The sequence below is a fragment of the Crotalus tigris genome, unplaced genomic scaffold (genome assembly GCF_016545835.1).
Source record: "Crotalus tigris isolate CLP2741 ecotype Arizona unplaced genomic scaffold, ASM1654583v1 scf7180000017933.3771270, whole genome shotgun sequence".
Lineage (NCBI taxonomy): Eukaryota > Metazoa > Chordata > Lepidosauria > Squamata > Viperidae > Crotalus > Crotalus tigris.
In genome coordinates this window covers 1899547-1918993 of record NW_024096726.1, presented here as the reverse complement: position 1 = coordinate 1918993, position 19447 = coordinate 1899547, and the positions used below count along the sequence as shown (strand labels likewise).

The 19447-nt window shown below is 37.8% G+C and overlaps 1 protein-coding gene across 8 annotated transcripts in view; it reads left to right on the top strand.

Annotated features, from left to right (window-relative positions):
- The window catches only part of SOX6 (SRY-box transcription factor 6), a 480950-nt gene that overhangs the window by 60074 nt on the left and 401429 nt on the right, over nucleotides 1-19447 (top strand). For 7 of the 8 annotated variants that reach the window (XM_039344591.1, XM_039344588.1, XM_039344590.1 and 4 more), the window contains exon 2: nucleotides 14705-14774. The exons of the other annotated variant lie outside the window; for it this stretch is intronic. The gene's annotated coding sequence lies outside the window, so the exon portion shown is untranslated. The remainder of the gene's footprint in view (nucleotides 1-14704; nucleotides 14775-19447) is intronic. 8 annotated transcript variants of the gene reach the window in all.

Below are 19447 nucleotides of genomic sequence, written 5' to 3'. Positions count from 1 at the left end.
AGCCCCATCCGTGAGATGCAGGCAGTACATGAAACCAGGCCCCCTCCGGTCTGCAGAAAAACCTCTCTCCATGGAACTGGTTCCTGGTGCTGAAAAGGTTGGGGACCTCTGAATTAGATGAACAGACAGATGTAAAATTGTTCACCAGCATGCAGAAGGAAATTAATGTTTCCATGCTACGACATACCTAAATATGCCACTTACCCAAAAATGAACATTAGAAAACTACCATCTTCAAACGCTATCATGCATCTCAAAAGTGTATTCTGAAGTAAGAAAAGTATTGAGGCACAAACCAATGTTAATCAACTGTAACACTTGCAACACTTTCCCATTGACAGAGAGGATAAGGGAATATTTTAGGTACTGTAAAAGGACACGTTTTAAACCTTTATACCTAAAATCAAATCTAGTATATTCTTGATTAGCATTTGTTCAGGCTAGAATTTCCAAATATGTGACTGGGGAGGGTATATTTAACATATTGGTTCAAAATTGGCTGTCTTGCTGATCCAAATTTTTGATTAAAAACTTAGTGTCCACATTTAGGTGTCAAAAGGTTGCTTCTAGCAAGTGGACATGATAATTGGCTCCACTGATAATAACTGTGAATAACAGAATAACAGAGTTGGAAGTGACCTTGGAGGTCTTCTAGTCTAACCCCCTGCTCAAGCAGGAGACCTTATACCATTTCATAAAAATGGTTGTCCAATCTCTTCTTAAAAACCTCCAGTGTTGGAGCACCCACAATGTCTGGATGCATTCCACTGATTAATTGTTCTAACTGTCAGGAAATTTCTTCTTAGTTCTAGGTTGGTTCTCTCCTTGATTAATTTCCACCCATTGCTTCTTGTTCTGCCTTCAAGAGCTTTGGAGAATAGGTTGACCTTCTCTTCTTTGCTATCATGTCATCCCTAGTCTTTCTTTTCATCAAACTAGACATACCCAGTTCCTGAAATTGTTCTTCATATGTTTTAGCCTCCACTCCTCTAATCATCTTTGCTACTCGTATGAATGACTGCTGCAGAGTATTAGTTTATTTATCAGGGGAAAAAACCCCTTCATGTAGCTGTTGATCAGCTTTTTCCTCAGTTATGACTGGCAGCAAACTGCTTCTTCAACATACTCTTCCCTCTCCAGCTCCCTTCAAGAGGAGTTTGGATTTCTATGCCAGGTTGTTCACAAACCTACCCCCCAAGTGGGTCAATGAGTGAAAGCTGGATTCCTTCCTGCAATACAGTTATATTCCCACTTGTATGTCTCTGTGCCTTGATTCATTCTTATTAGGTGTTCCCTCAAAATGACATCTGGGTAATGAATAAGAACAGTCTTTCAGCAGTCAATAACATAGGGCAGTGGGTAGTCCACAGTTTTTTTCCCCCTGCAGTGTTCAACAGCTCATCCAAATGGGAAAATTGTGTATTTTTTTAAAAATGATGTTGGTCCTTAATTTTTAATGTGATATGACTGGTGATCTCCTATATTAAAACCAAACCAAACCAAACCAAACCAAACCTCACACTGTTCTTTTCTAAAGAAATGTATTGTCCAAAGATTTGAAACCATAGTTCCACAAGAAATACTATTATTTTATGCAATTATTTTTTAATATTCTGATATTTTTATTCAGTAACATTTGTGCAGGTTGGGTGTGTCTTTACCACACTTATTATATTTTCTTTCAAACTCATGCAGGCTTCCTTGTTTTTAGTTATGTATTTGTCAGCCTTTTCAATTGCACTAGACCTTGATGAAGTCTTTGCAAACACCACATTTATAAAGAACGATGTGTTAATGCAACAGAGGGGTTTTGTTCTGGAGTGTGTCCTTCCACATAGGCATGTAGTGGATCTACCCACTTGGTTGCCTCAAGTGGCAATCCCTAAACCATCCACAGAATCCATCATGTTGGACGCTCTCACCACCCTTTTGGGTAGGTCTGTTTTGTCACTGCCATCGTTTCCTTGTAGGGATGAAATTCCTCTCTGGTGCTTGATTCAGGAAAAGGAGAGTGCTGCAGCTACTAAAGTGGTCAGATTGTGGTAAGATGACTTTTCTCTTTTGCTGATTTCAGAAGTTATAAATTGCTTATAGTGTAGATTAAGGTTAAAAAAGCTAGTTGAATGTTGAAAACAATGGGAGAAAAGAAAAGAACAGTATCATGAATCCTGCAGGGTGAATTACTGTTTATATTCCATATAGGATTATATATCCATACACCTATTGGTACAATCCAGATAAAACAAAATAGGAGTAAGATTATATTAACAAATATTTTAATTCACATATAGCTCCACATTTTTTTAGATGGCCAAACTCTTCTGATTCTCCAACTCTTTTCTGGGTAGGGATATTTTTCTTATCTAGTAGAGGCCAGACTGAGAAGAGTTAATGAATGAAGAACAAAGGCCAAGTGGAGCTGGTCCATTCCTTTTCTAAAAGCTTTTGAGTTTAGATAGGTGATCTAGACAGAGATATGAAGAAACTGTCGCCAAGGGAAAAGGGGCTGAAGCCTGTTTAAGAGTCTTTTAAAGAATAATTAGATCAGGGGTCTTCAAACTTGGCCCTTTTATGACTCAGCATGCCTGGTTGAGGAATTCTGGGAGTTGAAGTCCACAAGTCATAAAAGGGCCACGTTTGAAGACCCCTGAATTAGGTAATATTCAGAAGCCGCTCAGTTCAGATGCCTCTCTAATTGTACAAAGTAACGATTTATACAATTTGTTGTACCTTGATGAAAAAATGGAGGTGGGAGACTGGCAAGATTTTGTTATAACAGCTATTTCTCATTTAACAACCATAATTGGGACTGGCAACTTGGTTGCTAAGCAAAATGATGGCTACGTATACTTGGGTTACTTCAGCTTTCCTTTGATTTGTGGACCTGTTGAAGTTATAGATGGGAGGGTTGATCATAAAGTTACTTTTTCATCACCATTATAACTATAAATGATTGCTAAAGGAGGCAGTCACTCAGTGAAGACTACCTGTATGGCCAATCTCAGTAAAAATAATTTTAGTCTTTCTGTGGAGTTGATTTCCTGATCTGGTCTACCAGAAGGTCTGATAATGGGAGAGAGATGCACCACTTGTTTTTCAGGACCGGTTGATCAGAGTTTAAGTTTTCCAGGCTTTGCTGGTCTCTGTCCATAATCTAAGTGATAACTTTGATTGAGTCACTCTTTCAGATATGAACCTGGGTATGTCTATGAAGTCACCCTATTTAAAAACTATTGAAAGGTCTGGGAAGATATTTCCCTAATACTAAAAAGACAAAAGAAATACAAGATGAGTCTCAATGAAGGAGATTTTATAGTATGAGTTCCATCCATTAAGAAAGCTATAGAGAAACAGGACTCATCCCAAGAGATTCATATCCGAAATGGTTAAAATAAAACTATTAATTTTTTACAGGCAATCTTTTAGGCAATTTTCCCCAGTGGTATGAAAAATTAAGCACTTGAAATACCTAGCACAAGAGGAATTAATTCGGGCAGCACTGGCTGTAGTTATACTCAGAATGGGCATTGAGGTATTCTTACTTATTAGCTTGTTAATTCTGGCTTTATACGTGTTGTCATTAAGTTGCTGCTAAATATCTGAATTCAATGTCTTCTCAAGACATCCCACCATCAGCAAGCAGTCTTTGACCTCCTTGCTTATGATAGCTGCACATTGATAACTTGTGAAATCAAATTAATTCCCTATTTTTTCTTCCTTTCCTTCCACATGTTGGTAGTAGAAATGATAAGGTTTATAACTTAAAGGATGTAACTTTTTTCCCTTTGAAATGGTAATTAAATAGACTTGCAGTGTGAAACACTCTTCAAAAACCCTGCAAGCTTTCTCTTTATTTTTCAACATTTCTGGCGTCTTTGATTGTACTTGGTATTTGAAATTTAATAAAAAAAGTCATATAGGCTCTGATGATTCCACTGATTCTTGTCTGTGGTTTTTACAATCTACCTACCTACCTACCTACCTACCTACCTACCTACCTACCTACCTACCTACCTACCTACCTACCTACCATTCCAATTGCTTTTGTTTTCTTTCGCTTGACTGGGTGCACTTGAAGTCACGAATCTCATACAGTGTCAGCATTAAGCAGTTCATTTTAGCTCTTCTCTCTGACTTTTGAGTCACCAACTTTTGAATTACTAATTGAGAAGTAATGAAAAATGAGTAGTAAGCAGAGATGTGGAGAGTATTTAACTTGGAAATAATGTATTTGCTAAGTAGTCAAGAGCATTCAATTATTCCAATATATCAAGAGCATTCAATTATTCCAATACATTCAACTTGGTGAGTTGAAATCTGAGTATTAGAATGCATTGGCAAGATGCTTTTATCTTTAATTATAGCAAAAAAAAAAAAAAAATTAAAACCCACCTCAATGCTACATTAACAAAGGAGAAAAATGTCAGGAGACCCTATGAACAATGATACATTTTGACCATACCATACCTCTCCCTTTCATAAAATTTCTGAATACCAAACGGTAAATTAATGCATGCTTAAAATGATTTTGAGCAGGGAATTGGTAGAGAAGAATGCAAAATAAATAAATAAAAAAAAAGCAGTGAAATATTTCCCCATTTCTAGCAAAAGAGCATTTGTGGGATTATTCAGTTCTTGCAGGTCATAAATAAAGGCAAATCCTTCCTTCTTCTGGGGCTTAACTTCTTGAGCTGTGTTTGTTTCATCTTACCTAAATGACATGATTATTTGGGCGATCCTTCTTTAGACAATAAATTAAGTTAAAAGAGAAAATTGCCTTGTCCCTTTGGATTAAACCTTCAGATTTCTTTGATCAAATGAATTATGCTTTGACAAATCTTTTTTTCAGTTTTATCCTTATACATCCAGAAAAAAAATCCAGAAAGGCAATTCTTGTGTTCTCCTTCAGTTATCAATTATTTTTTGAAGTGCAGCTGTCCAGTGTTACAGTTCTTGAGATGTAAACACTCCACTAATTGCTAACCTTAGAATTTTCCAGATAATTCAACCATATGTTGTAAAAGTCTCTTGCTTTTGTTTCCTGATGAAATTTACCAATTTCAGGCAGGTATTCACTAATACAGTTTATGTTTGGATCACCTCTTTTAGCTTTGGACCATTAAAAGTAATTGAATTACTCAAGACAATATGGATTATGGCCATCACTAACGTTTTGGAAGATGAAAGTTTAATTCAGTTGGAAACTTTTCTTACAGTCATGATTATTTTTAAATTGTATACTTACAACCATTTATTTAGTGACTGGCACTGAAAAAAGTGACTTACAGCTGGTCCTTACAACAGTCACAGGATCCCCATGGCCACGTGATCAGCATTCAGGCACTTGGCAAATGGCATGTATGTTGCCATTTGTATGTTACAAGTGTGGTAGCATCCTGGGTTATGGGATCACCATTTGTAACTTTCCTAGGTGGCTTCCAACAGCAAAATGAATGGAGGAAGCTGGATTCATTGAATGGCTGTATGATTCACTTAACTACAGTGATTTGCTTTGTGGCAAAAGTTGTAAAATTGGGTGCAACTCACTTAACCTCACCTTAGTAAAGGAAATCCTGGTCCCAGCTGCAGTTGTAATTTAAGCATTACCTTATGTAGAAATAAATAATACACTTGATTTTTTTTATTATACAGTATTACTTAGAACAGAGGTCCCCAACATTTTGGGCACCATGGACCGGTTTTTCTGCAGACCGGAGGGGACGTGGTTTTGTGTGCTGCCTGCATCCCACGGATGGAGCTTTGCTTGTTTGTGCAGACCGGTTGCTGGCATGCCGCAGCCCAGTACCAGTCCATGGACTGGGAGTTGGGGACCCCTGACTTAGAATGAGCATTGCCATGTCTTTTAAACATTTGGTTCTCCAGATTGTCCGAGTGAAAAGTGAAACTTAATTTCTTTGGATTTAGATTTTTTCTTTTTCAATGTGACAAATGGAGCAATCCTATTAACATGTAATATTGTAATTGTATACATTTAAATTAAAATCTAGCTTGACTTTTGTTCTGGTTCTGACTACTATTTTTTTCCTGATTCTGCCTGTTTTGGGGATTGTGGCCCCCTAGCATGCTACTCTGAAGGGTGAATAAAAAATAAAAAAGAACCACAGTTGTACATGTCTAAGTAACAAATGCTGCAATTCTAAGCATGCTCACATGCAGGAGTAAGTACCGCTGAACTGGGGGGATTTTAATGCTGATTAGCCTTCATAGGAATAGGTGTAAATAGCCAAAGTAAAAGATTATTCTGTTTTGCGTCCTGTGATTTTTAGACCTTTTTTAATAGGCAAAAGATTGCACAATGAAGCAAATGAAAAGCTAAACAGGAGGGGAACATAGGCCATTTCTCAGCAAGAGATGTATGGTTACAACCAGTCTTGATTTCCTAATGGCTTATAATGTTCATCTGGAATATTTCATTCATAGCTTTCATGGACTAGTAAAATTGCTAAATTGAGAAGATTTATGTGCAGTTGTTATGCTCATGCAGGTCAACATTCCTTACAGAAACTTTTCCAACATCAATTGACTGGAAATTGTTTTTAGCAGTAATCTCATCTGCTTGCCAACTCCTATTCTCTATCACCATTCCGAGGACTGGAGGATTGTACATTACTCAGTGAAATGTTTTGTGTGATTGTGTGTGTGAGAGAGAGACTGAATTAACATTCATAAATTTTAAAAAGTACACTTTCAGCACTAGAGAAGCCCATGCCAAATGTTTCCCCTCCTCCTTATTTATATCTCGTAATATTCACACAATGCTTAGAATTTGAGAGTTCAATTCAAAAGCTCAACTTTTGTTCTAGTGTATGTGTTTGTGGATATGTCTGTGTATGTATATAAGGATGGAGAGAGAGAAAGAGGAAAACAAAAACAAAAATTGCTTTCTATCATCAGTGATTTAAATGTTGAACTCTATAGGCACTGAAGATTGTCTATTTCCCCTGTTTTCTCAGGGAAAAAAACCACTTAAATGCTTTGTACAAAACATTTCCAGTGCTGAATTATACTTTCCTAGTTTTGAGAATAAAAATATGAAATTTACCAGTTTAAAACTCTTTTCCTAATTCAGCACCTGTTAATCACAATACATAGCAAACCTACACATACATATTAAAGATTTTGAATTTACTGGGACTTTCATATGAACTGCGTTCACACATTCCTCTGACATTTGATATACTGCAAGTCAATTCTATCGATCATTAGCTGTCTTTTAAAACAAAATAGAATACACATCACTTTAATAGGAAAAAGTTGATTTGAAGTAGTCTGAAATGAATCAGTATGATTACAATATATTAAGTAGTAGTTTTAATTTACTTCAATATAAAGTTCATTGTGGTGTAGTAAGAAAATAATAGACATGCTAAAACAAACAGAAATTTAGAATTCCATGTATTTGTACATTTTTTTCTTTTTACCAAAGAGATGACCAATAGAAGAATGGTATATTGGTCAGAGATTTTAAAATGCGAAAAGAGATAAAGGGTATGATGATAATCAAATTGGTTGGGATGTATACAATTTTGTGAGCATTCTGTTGAAGCTGAATGAGCAGCCTGTATGAGACCTAATTGTTTAAAAACGCAATTTTGCATGTAATCCTGTTTCTGGATATTATTCATTCTTCCTTTTTTTTTTTAACAGAACTTCAATACTGTAAATTTTTTATAGCTTTTCTCAGTCTTATTTGCATCTTGTGACCGAACTAGGCCCTTTTGAAATCAAGCTTTTATTTTTAAACATTTCTATGAATAAGGAAAATTCCAATCAATTACTACTCCAATTGTTGTTTTGGTTGTTGTTCCTAAGTATGTAAACTGGTAAGGTCAGATGCTGGCGTCAGCCACCAGGTTCTGTAAAGGTAATTAAAATACTTCTTTGGTGAGTAACTGGTAAATCTGAGATTGGTTATCTAGCAAGCAATGTCAGGTTTGGTAATTCTCTGGGAAATCCTCTTCAGTTTAATCAAGAGAGACAACATATAACCCTCTCTTAGTGAACACTGGAAGCACAGCCATTTTTCCTAGTAGTATAAGTTTCATTTATTTGCATTTTCCTGAGCAAAAGAAAGAGATCTTGGTAATATCTAAAGAAATTTGAAGATTCACAATACATGTGAATCAGCATGTTTTAGTTTCTATAGAAGTGTCCTTATTTTATTTTTAGAATAACATTACTAGTAACTTTTAAAAAATATTTTTATTCTTTATTAAGATTTCACTAACAGGACAGGGACAAATGGAGATGCAATGATACATAAGCATCTTGCTTATTCCAGCACTAAGGCCATGTGTTGAAAACAGTCTGAGTCTGAGACATATCTGTAATGAAACCTAGGCAGGCAGAGGTAGGATTTGCTTAATCAGGTATATGTTTTATACATACTTTAAAATAGGTTGTGTATTTAAATTGAGAGCACAAGCAGCTGCTGTACCTTTACAGCAATCAGGCAATACAACTCACAGACAACTAGCAAGCTAGTAATGGTCCCTCTTATATTCTCTGGTGATCAACATTATGAAATATTTAGACAATTAATTTGCTAGTGAACATCGGCAGACAATGATGTCTGGTTGTCTGGTGTATAGGAAAAAGTGCTTTGTGTTATCTCTTATCAGCATCTATATTTTTGGGAACCACATATTACAAAAATGTCTTCATAATAACTCTGAGGGTTGGTCCCTTGGCAGATGTGTATTATAAAAATCAGATGTGTATTGTTAGGCTACCATGATAGTGTTGTATGGTTTCATATTGATTTGCTACAAATGTGCTTTCCTCTCAGAACTGCAGACTTTCTTTTCTTCTTGATGAAAACCAAATTAGTTTAAATGTACACCTTGAAAGCCTTATTGAAAGAAATGTACTGAAATAAAAGATATGATTGCAGAATATGGGAAAATTAGCATTGCAAGGATACAGTTTGTCGTATTTAAGAAAATTAGGGAAAGGCAGGAGAGATCCTCATTTTGAAAGTGCAGGGAGAAATAACTTGGAAATATGTCAGGACTCCTGCTTAATTGGTTTATGTCTGCTTTATGAGATGCAAACTTTGATATGAGCAAGTGTGGAAGTGAAGTTCCTGTCAGGTTTTTATATTAGTCATTGTTTGGATTCCTGAGATATATTAATGGCTCGCTGTGTTGCACAACTTTAGCTACTTCTTTCCTTTCTGGAGAAATTAAGGTAAAAATAATTGAAATGTATCTCCATGCGCTAGTTGCCACAAGGAACACAAACACTTTGGAATATGCTCTATCCTGTGAACACCTGAAAACCAGAAATGCTGTTTTCCATAGGTGTATCACCAAGCATATATTAAACTTTGTTTTTGCCATCTCCTAAGCTTGATTTTGTTGTACATTATTACAATGATGGTGTAAATCATTTGACCATGTAAAGAAAACTGTCTTGTTTTTGAGTCATACATTCAGAATTTCCCCATGTAACTTAGGTAGAGGAGACAAGTATGAAAGAAATTGGGCACTTAAAATTTAGTTCACACATCACATAGTGTCTGTTGGGGGGAAAAGATGCAGAAATTGGGTATAGAAATTGCCAAATAGGGATTAGTAGGTAACACCTCAGGGTTTTTTTTTTCCCCTCTCTGCACTAATGGAGTCATAGTGCATAGGGAAATGTTGACGGCATAACTTAGGACAACCTTTGGGAATAGGTCATGTTTGTTAGAATCCCTATACAACATGTAGCTTGTGCAGTTTACACAGCTCAGGCTAAGGGTGTATTTTAAAGCAAGTATGGCTACCTATCTCCTTTCCGTGATCCAATCAGAGCCCTGAACAGATGTGGGCCAATTACTCTTTGCTTTGTAGTAAACAGTGTGTTTGATTTTGATCTGTCTATTTACTTTATGGACTGGTTATAGCCATAGTTTTACTTGCCCTTTTGCTGTAGGATGCATTTCATAAGCGTGGTGGTATGGGGAGGTTTACAGTCGACATTATAAGGGCAAGATGGGGGAATTTGTAGTAAAAGTAATGTTCAGTACCTCAGTCAATGTCAGATTGCTTGCCTGTTTCGTAGGGAAACATTTGCTGAAAAAATAGATATTTTAGGAGGTTGCTTGGATGAAAATACCTTGAGCCTTATATATTTAGTTCTTCAGCTTCTCTGCCTGACTGCTTCAGTAATGATGCAGCCTCAAGCAGAGTCCCTGTTCTGAGGTGTTATCTGAACAACAGGAGGCTTTAATTTGCTGAGGATCGCTGGACATGGCTCACGCTTTTTCTTGTCTTGTCGCTTACTTGCATTTTGCCCTAAGCATCAAAGCTTTCAGATGCAAATCGTCCCAATGTTATTCTTTTGATGGCCTATCCTTCCCCATTTACTTTTCAAAAATTACATGCAATAATAAAATATATATTTGAACAGAGAGGCTAAATTAAGTGTCTATGTGTATTTAACCTTCACACTTAATTGTGTAGCCCATTATGAGGTGTTGATGCTTTGTTCCCAAATTCTCTACATGAAGTGATGTATATTAAAGTGTATTTATACTTTTTTGGATTAATTAGCTGTGACCTTACGAACTGCTGTCCTTGTTTAATTGGTGTCTCCAAAGCACAGTAATGGTGTAAATCATCTGATAATGAGATTCAGGACTGGTTGCAGACTTATATAATAGCATAATTTTGATCACAGCAAATAAGATTTGTTGATTCTATATTGAGTTATAGATGGTATGTTCTTTTTTTTCCAGATGTATAAAAGCAGCTCAGAAATTCCTTATGTACTGCAGCTTTCTAATGTATTTCAGATTTTATAAAAAAAAAAACAGATTTTGCTGTTGAATATAAACGTATCAATCTTTGTTTTGCTTAAATCATAACTAACCAGTCAAGCTGAATCAGTATTTTCCCATGAGAGAACGTATTACCTCTTCATGGTTCATTCAAGTAACATTATAGAACCATGGTTTGGCTCTATATCAGAATGCAGGCAATATTTTATAGTAAAAAAAGGGAAGACTAGATTTTTCTCATTATAATAATAATATTAGTATTATGCTGAAAATTAATAACAGAGGAATAACAGGAATAACAGAGGAAGCAATTCTTCTAAAAGATGTGATTCTTTAAAAATGAATTCATGCTTTCTCATAAATTAATCATTGAAAATTTAAGAATTTAGGCACCCCCCCCCAAACATTTTACAAATCAAAAGTACAGTGCGTATTTTGTATTTTTGTGATACTATTAATTGTTTCTATATGGCATTTATTTTGCAAAAGTTGAAAACTAAAAGCAGCTATTAATATGCCACTGAAACTTTTTAAAAGAGAATTAGAATACAGTTACATATTTGTACAACATTGCATTTTATTGTCACAGTGATCCCCAACCTCATATTGTAAAATGAGTTAGATTAATATTGCTTTGATTACAATCATCAAAAGAATCTTTCTGAAATAATGACTTTGAATTTCAGAAAACCTTTGGGCAAGAACCTGTCACACTTGCAGTTTTATGGTATGCCCCTAAACTCTAAAAAATAAATACGTATTTGGATGCATTTCCATCTTTAAAATAATCACTTGTGAACAATTCAGTGGTGTAGTAAATGTTTTCAGTCCAAGCCAGGCCTCATACTCATTTCTATTTTCAGAATAATATCATGGGTATCTAGGCTTATGTCTCGGAAAGAATCAAGGAGCTTTTAACAAAGTGCTTTTTGTTGTCTCAGAAACTAAAACAGCTGCATGTAGGCCAAACAATAAAAATAAACTCCTGTGTAACTACCTTCTAACATACAAGAGTTCTGTAGAGAGGAAACTAGGATATTTAGAGGAATAAAGTGACTCATTGTGCAAGAAAAAACAATGCATAAGGGAAATCTATGGCTTGGAGGTGCATGTGTTACCTTTCTAGACAGAAATCAGAAACATTTTAAAAGAAAAATAAATGGAATGAGGTTTAATACTGACCACATTGTATTAATATAACTTTTCACAGCCAGGCCAACACCACAAATAATTAAGCCAAAGGACTTCATAGTTGCACCTTGACACAATTTGTCCTATGAATAATTACAACATTGTGTTTTTTATACTATCATTATGATTTCCATTAGATCACTAATGGATTAATTGTACTAATTAATTGTAATTATTACTAGTAATATGAATTTTGAAGCATCTAATTGTTTCAATTATTTATTTGTTTGTTCAATTTATATGGCCACCCATCTCAAACATATGACTCTGGGCGGCTAACAGGAAATAAAAACAAGATTAAAAAAAATCAAAATAATAAATAATAAACATAGAAGCTGAGCTAGACAACATAATCAACAACATAAGACTATGAATGTTAGTAGGGGCGGCAAGTCTAATCTCTGAGGAATGATATCTTAGAGGGCAACCAACATACAGAGGAGTTTCCTCCAGATGACACTTGCCAGATGACACTTCTTAATGGATGGGGCTCTGACCATGCCTTTCCTACCAGGTCTCAGAAATGAGGAGATACTGCTGGGAAAGACAAATTTGCAAATAATCTGGCCCCATGCCATGAGGGGGCTTACAGCTCACTACTAACATCTTGAATTGAATCTTGAAGCATACTGGCAACCAATGCATTTTGCAGAGCAAAGATGTCACGTGAGCTGAATGAAAGGTGCCCATAAATACCTGTACTGCTTTCTTCCGCATCAGCTGATGCTTCCAGATGCTCTTCAAGGACAACCTATGTAGTCAGATTGGGAGGTGGTAAGGACATGATGATTGTGAACAGGGTTTCTTGGTCCAAGAATAGGCACAACATATAGCTGTATTTTCCTAGCCTTGGCTGCCACCTGCTCTTTGAACAGGAGCAGTGAGTCCAGGAAAGTCCCCAAATTGCATATAGTTTCTGTTTGGGATTGTGTAACCTCATCCAGAAGAAGAGATGGAAGGTCCCTAAAACCCAAAGTCAATTGGTCTTGCTAGGATTTAGCTCAGTGGTTCTCAACCTTTTTAATGCCGCGACCCCCAACCGGTCGTAAGTTGAGGACTACTCAACCGGTTGTAAGTCAAGGACTACTCAACTGGTGCAGCACCGTTTGCAGAATGGGACTTTTGGCGGGCTCAGCAGGGCAGAGACAGCCTGGACAATTCCTATTGGCTTTTGAAAGCCAACAGAATTAGACTCTATTCAAGAGAGTCTATTCTATTGGCTTTCAACAGCTAAGGAAAAGGGGAAAAAATGGCGGACTGCGTTGTTTGGCGACCCCCATGAAATGGTTGTTCGACCCCAAATGTGGTCCCGACCCACAGGTTGAGAACCACTAATTTAGCTGAAGCCTGTTGTTCAACATCCAGACTCCTACAGCCTCCAGACACTAAGATAGGACTCCATGACATCACTTGGAGATATAAAGTGTGTATTGTGGATATATTGATGATACTTCATTTGGAACCATTAGATGCCTTCACCCAGTAGCTGGGTGAAAAGCTAAAATAAATTTTTAAAGAAGTCTTAACAGCACTTAGTTTTGGCATGCTTCTATTCTACCAAAGTTTTTCAAGTGGCTTCTACCCACCCAGTACATTATACCATCTCATCTATTGAGATTCTCAATCATTCAGGTCATGCTTCTCTCAAAGGCGCTTTTCCAAATGGCAACTGGACTTCCTTGTTTTTCTCCTTGAAAATGTTTTGCTTCTCAAGAAGCTTCTTGGATGAGCAGTGAAACATTTTCAAGGAAAAAACCAAGTCCAATTGCCTTACAAAAAAGTACCTTTGGGATAATACCATCTCCCATTCTTGAGATCAGTGTGGGAGGGACTAGAGAAGGGTCTCAGCTTATCAGGGGGCAACTGTAATCCTGTTAAAAATTAAGGAAGAATGTAAAACTGTGTATTTCCATAGGAGAATCTGATTTAGGCAAACAGTGGTAGGAAGGCATTGTTTTTGATTTGTTCATTTGCTATTTATGATTGCAAGCTGCCTAGAATCAAGTCTAGGCAGCATATATATCTATGTATATAGTTATAAATAAATCAGGGATATGTTTGCTGTATACGAAGATAATAGTGAAATATCTATATTTCCCAAAATCCTCTGAAAAGTATATTGTAAATTAGTACTAATGCTTATTACAAGAGAAACAGAGATTTTTATGGTTTGTTTGTTTGTTTATTTATTTATTTAATCCCACCTTTATTATTTATAAATAAATCAAGGTGGTGAACATACCTAATACTTCTTCCTCCTCCTGTTTTCCCCACAACTACAACCCTGTGAAGTTTGTTGGGCTGATTTTCAATGCCTAAGGCAGACTAGAACCCACAGTCTCCTGGTTCCTAGGCCAGCACCTCAACCATTAGACCTAATTGACCCTGTTATGATTTGAAAATCTGTTACATGTTAGGCAGCCAATAGAGAGTGGTTTGAGTGACCTTGCACTTAGCTTAATCTGGAATTGGAGCAAAAAGGCTGGCAGAGGAGTGATTCTGTTCCTTTTTTGTAGAAACCATGCAGCCTGTTAGACAAGGGAAACCATTTTTCTGCCCTCATTATTGAAATGTATTTCTCTAGTGTTCTTCTCCAGACTCCCAACAGATTAATGCAGCTTTTTCCCAAGCTAGCAAACTTTGCAGATTCATTTAGAAAACTGATTTTTATAAACATATTCTTGACTTTAATTGTTTTTCTTTTGTTTTTTTCTCCTTATTCTGCAGATAAGTTTCATGAATTCAAAAGAAACTTACAGTGAATTCTGGGTACCTGGATTTGTTTTCTAGTGTATTTGTAAGTACTATTTTTTAAAAACTATTTTTCTATGCTGGATTAAAAAAAATCAGGTTATAAAAATGTTCAGAAGTTTTTGGTTCTAGTATTCAAACTGACATACATAGAATCAACCATGGTTAAAATAAGTATTATGAACCAGAGATGCAGTGATGAATGGAGACTTACTGAAAGCCTCTTCTTCCCTCTGATGCTCATATTGGAGTATTTACTTGAAAATGGATCTTTACTGGCTAAATTAGGACATTTTTCATTAAATTTGGACATTTTCCACTGGGGGACTTCTCAATATGCATCTTCTTCTTTTATATCATGGGTGTCAAACTCGCTGTGTCACATGATGTGTCACGACTTTTTTTGCATTGCCGGAGCTGGGGTGGGCGCAGGCTACACATAATGCAACCAGCCCACGGGCCCAGCAGTTTGACACCCCTGTTTTATATGCATGAGGACTCTGCAACAGTTTGAATTCCAAGGGAATCCAGTACTTTGGAGAGCATAGGGATATACTTGTAACCCCAATGACAACTCCTTAAACTAAACACATGTTTTCTCTGAGTTGTGCCGCTATTGCAGAGGGAAGTCACGGAATCCCAGAAAAAGATGCAGTTGCTTTAAATGCTCCTTTTATGTTGTGAGGCACCTTCTTCCTTTAAAAATAGAGCACCACATATCTCTAGAATGTGGAATCAAATAGAACTATCACAATTGTTTTATCTCAAAGGTAATCTGGCAAGGATGAAAAATTAATTGATAAAACATCAATGCTGTACTTCCCCGTGTATTGAGTTTCTCATTGGTTGTGGCTAAATATGAGAAGAAAGAAGTAATCAGTCAAATATTATTTAGGTAACAAGACAAAGCCATGTGTTTTACACAACAGTGAACAGGAAAGCATTGTATGGAGAAAAAGAAACTTAATTTGCTTTAAAAAAATGTAAAGTCTCATTGGCTTCTGCCTTCAGTCATTTGAAATGATATTCACATAATTTACTATTTAGGAGAGCAGTTCTCAGTCTTCCCATAAACAATTTGTTGTTGTTGTTGTTGTTAGTTGTGAAGTTGTGTCCAACCCATCGCGACCCCATGGACAACGTTCCTCCATGCCTTCCTGTCCTCTACCATCTTCTGGAGTCCCTTTAAGCTCACGCCTACTGCTTCAGTGACTCCATCCAGCCACCTCATTCTCTGTCGTCCCCTTTCTATTGCCCTTAATCTTTCTCAGCATTAGGCCCTTCTCCAGTGAGTCCTTCCTTCTCATTAGGTGGCCAAAGTATTTGAGTTTCAACTTCAGGATCTGGCCTTCTAAAGAGCAGTCGGGGTTGATCTCTTCTAGGACTGACCGGTTTGATCACCTTGCAGTCCAGGGGACTCGCAGGAGTTTTCTCCAGCACCATAGTTCAAAGGCCTCAATTCTTTCACGCTCAGCCTTTTTTATGGTCCAATTTTCACAGCCATACAACAGGGAAAACCATGGCCTTGACTATATGTACAATGTATCAATTTCACTTGCTCACTATAACTAGTTCTTGACTTACAACCATTTGTTCAGAAATCATTCAAAGTTACAACAGCTTTGAAAAAAGTGATCCTTGCATCCATGACCCATTGCAGTACCCCTGTGGTCACTGATCAAAATTCAGGCACTTGGCAACCAGCATGTATTTATGATGGTTGCAGTGTCCAGGGATCATGAGATCCGCCATTAGAGACCTTCCCAGCCAGCTTCTATCAAGCAAAGTCAACAGGGGAAGCCGATTTGCTTAATGACTGCATATGTCACTTAACAACTGCAGTAATTTGCTTAACAATTGTGGCAAAAGATGTAACTCACTTAACACAACCACTCTGCTTAGCAATGAAGACTCTGGTCCCAAATGTGGTTGTAAAACTACCCCTGTAGCAAGTGTTTCTACTCCCTAATATAACAATGTTCCCTGATGCTTGCTGAATTCAAGAGAAAGGAGCATCTTATTTTCTATACATCCTCCTTTCCCATGAAACTTTAGGGCAGTGGTTCTCAACCTTTTTAATGTCGTGACCCCCAACCGGTTGTAAGTCAAGGACTACTCAACCAGTCGTAAGTCGAGGACTACTCAACTGGTGCAGCACCATTTGCAGAATGGGACTTTTGGTGGGCTCAGCAGGGCAGAGACAGCCTGGAGAATTCCTATTGGCTTTTGAAAGCCAATAGAATTAGACTCTATTTAAGGGAGTCTATTCTATTGGCTTTCAAAAGCCAATAGAATAAAAGGGAGTAGCACAGCTAAGGAAAAGGGGAAAAAAATGGCGGACTGCGTTTGGCGACCCCCGTGAAATGGTCGTTCGACCCCAAATGGGGTCCCAACCCACAGGTTGGGAGCCACTGCTTTAGGGGCTTAGAAATACTTAAGCAATGCCCTAGAAGTATATAGTATATCTCAGGGGTAGGCAACCTTGGCTCTTTTATGACTTGTGGACTTCAACTCCCAGAATTCCTGAGCCAACCATGCAGGTTCAGGAATTCTGGGAGTTGAAGTCCATGAGTCATAAAAGAGCCAAGGTTGCCTACCCCTGGTATATCTCATCTGGCATTTGAAGATACCAAGTAAAGCAAAAAGATGGGAATGCAATGAGTTTCTGACCCTTGTCTGCTTCATTAATAAGCATTTACTAAAGATAACTGAAATATAAATTATTTCTCTCATTTACCATACATACATACATTCAGCAACTTAAAATGTAATTGGAGAGGCACATTTTAGTTGAGAACTCTGTTTATGCCAAGGAATTTACTGTAGCCATATGTAAGAATATTGAGTCAGATTAAATGAGGATATAATTAATCTCCTAGAAGAGCAGACCATACTATTCATATTTCACCTTTGATATGTGCTGATCTTCTGGTCCTATTGCAAGGAAGATACTCTATGTAGAATTCCAAAATGCCATTTTACATCATGACATCATTTGACAGTGGTGGCGAACCTATGGCACGGGTGTCAGAAGTGGCACTCAGAGCCCTCTCTGTGGGCATGCACGCCATCGCCCCAGCCTCACCACTCCCCGTGGCCCCCTCCTCACCAGCAGCCCCCAGGAGGAAAGTCGCCCCGGGCGCAGTCTGCGAAGAGCAGCACATTCAAGGACATGGCAGCCGGGCAGCGGGTACAAGACTCTGCCCTCACACCCCATCGCGTACAGATGATGCTGCGGGGCACGGACAGAGGGCATGGCTGCCATGATGCTGCTGGATCACCTGGGCAATCTGCTGTTGTGGGCCGTGGAGTTGGTGGGTGGCCCTGCGGGCAGGAGAGGTGGCAGGGCAGGGGCGAGGTGGTTTTTGGGCACTTGGTCTCTAAAAGGTTCTCCATCACTGGGCTACTAAATGGGTTTTGGGGATTTATTGTTATTGTAAAGTTCCCGTGGATAGAGTAACTACATTGTTGTACACCTCTTCATTTGGCAAATAAATTTTGATCCTTTTATTGGCTGTTATTAAGGCAGTTCTGTGGCAGAACTGGATTTAGGTTGAAGAACTAGACTATTTTGTAGAGTTGTCATCTGCTATTCCATATCACCATTTCCCCCAGATGATCACAAGAATTCTAGAATTCTTCCAGGAATAGTTTCTCAACTATAGTGCCATTTTGGGCAACATTGTAAATAGTGATGAACTTCATCAACTAAGAGACGGATGCGATAGGGATATGGTCTTCCTACTCCGTCAGCTACCTCCAGTGATGAGTGTCCCAATTAGGATCCCTAGCCAACTGGCAAAGCCAAGTTTTAATACCCTTCCAGAGGGCCAAAAGAGTGGGAACAGTTCTCATTTTCAGTAATAGAATGTTCCACAAGGATGGGGTCACAGTGGAAAGGGCTCTTCTCCTTGAACCCATCTACTGGAATTCCTTAGCAGACGGGATTCGTAGCAGGCCTCTTCCACTGGCGCAAGTGGGGAGGGCTAGTTAGGGAAAGGCGGCTTCTAGCATACTCTGGACCCATGCCATGTGGGGCTTTAAAGGTAACAACCAACACCTTGAATTGGGTCTGGAAGCAAACTGGAAATCATTGCAGTTCATGCAGTAGCGGTGTTATATGGGCATGGCTAGGGGGCTCCCAGGAATGTGCACACTGCTGTATACCAGCTGCAGCTTCCAAATACTCTTCAAGGGTAGCCCCAGGTAGAGCAAGTTGCTGTTATCCAGCTAAGAGATGACCAGGGCATGAGCGACCATGTGCAGGCCCTCATGATCCAAGGAATGGTGCCACCGTTGCAAGAGTTTGGGATTATTGCTCATTGGAAAACTTCTGTGGATGCTTGTGACTGATCTGTCAGTATTTCTATATTATATCAGAAAATACGTTTTTTGTACCAGGTAAAGGTAAATTAAATTACATATTTACCTTCATAATCTTTGGGATACAAATGGAGATTGTAGTGACAGGCAAGCGAAGCCTCTTCACTTTATGAAAATAATTGTAGACTTTTTTAAATAAAATGATCCTGACCTTGAATGAATTCTTATTGAATTGAATTTATTAACTGGAATCATAGATAGTTTAGTTTCCTCCTTTTCCTTTTTTGTAGTGTGCGTATGTGTGCACATATTTTAGTGCTTTGTGCCCCCTCCAAATATCTCAAGGGGCAATTGATTCATCTGCTAGTATAAAAACAAAATCACTTAGCTCTAGCC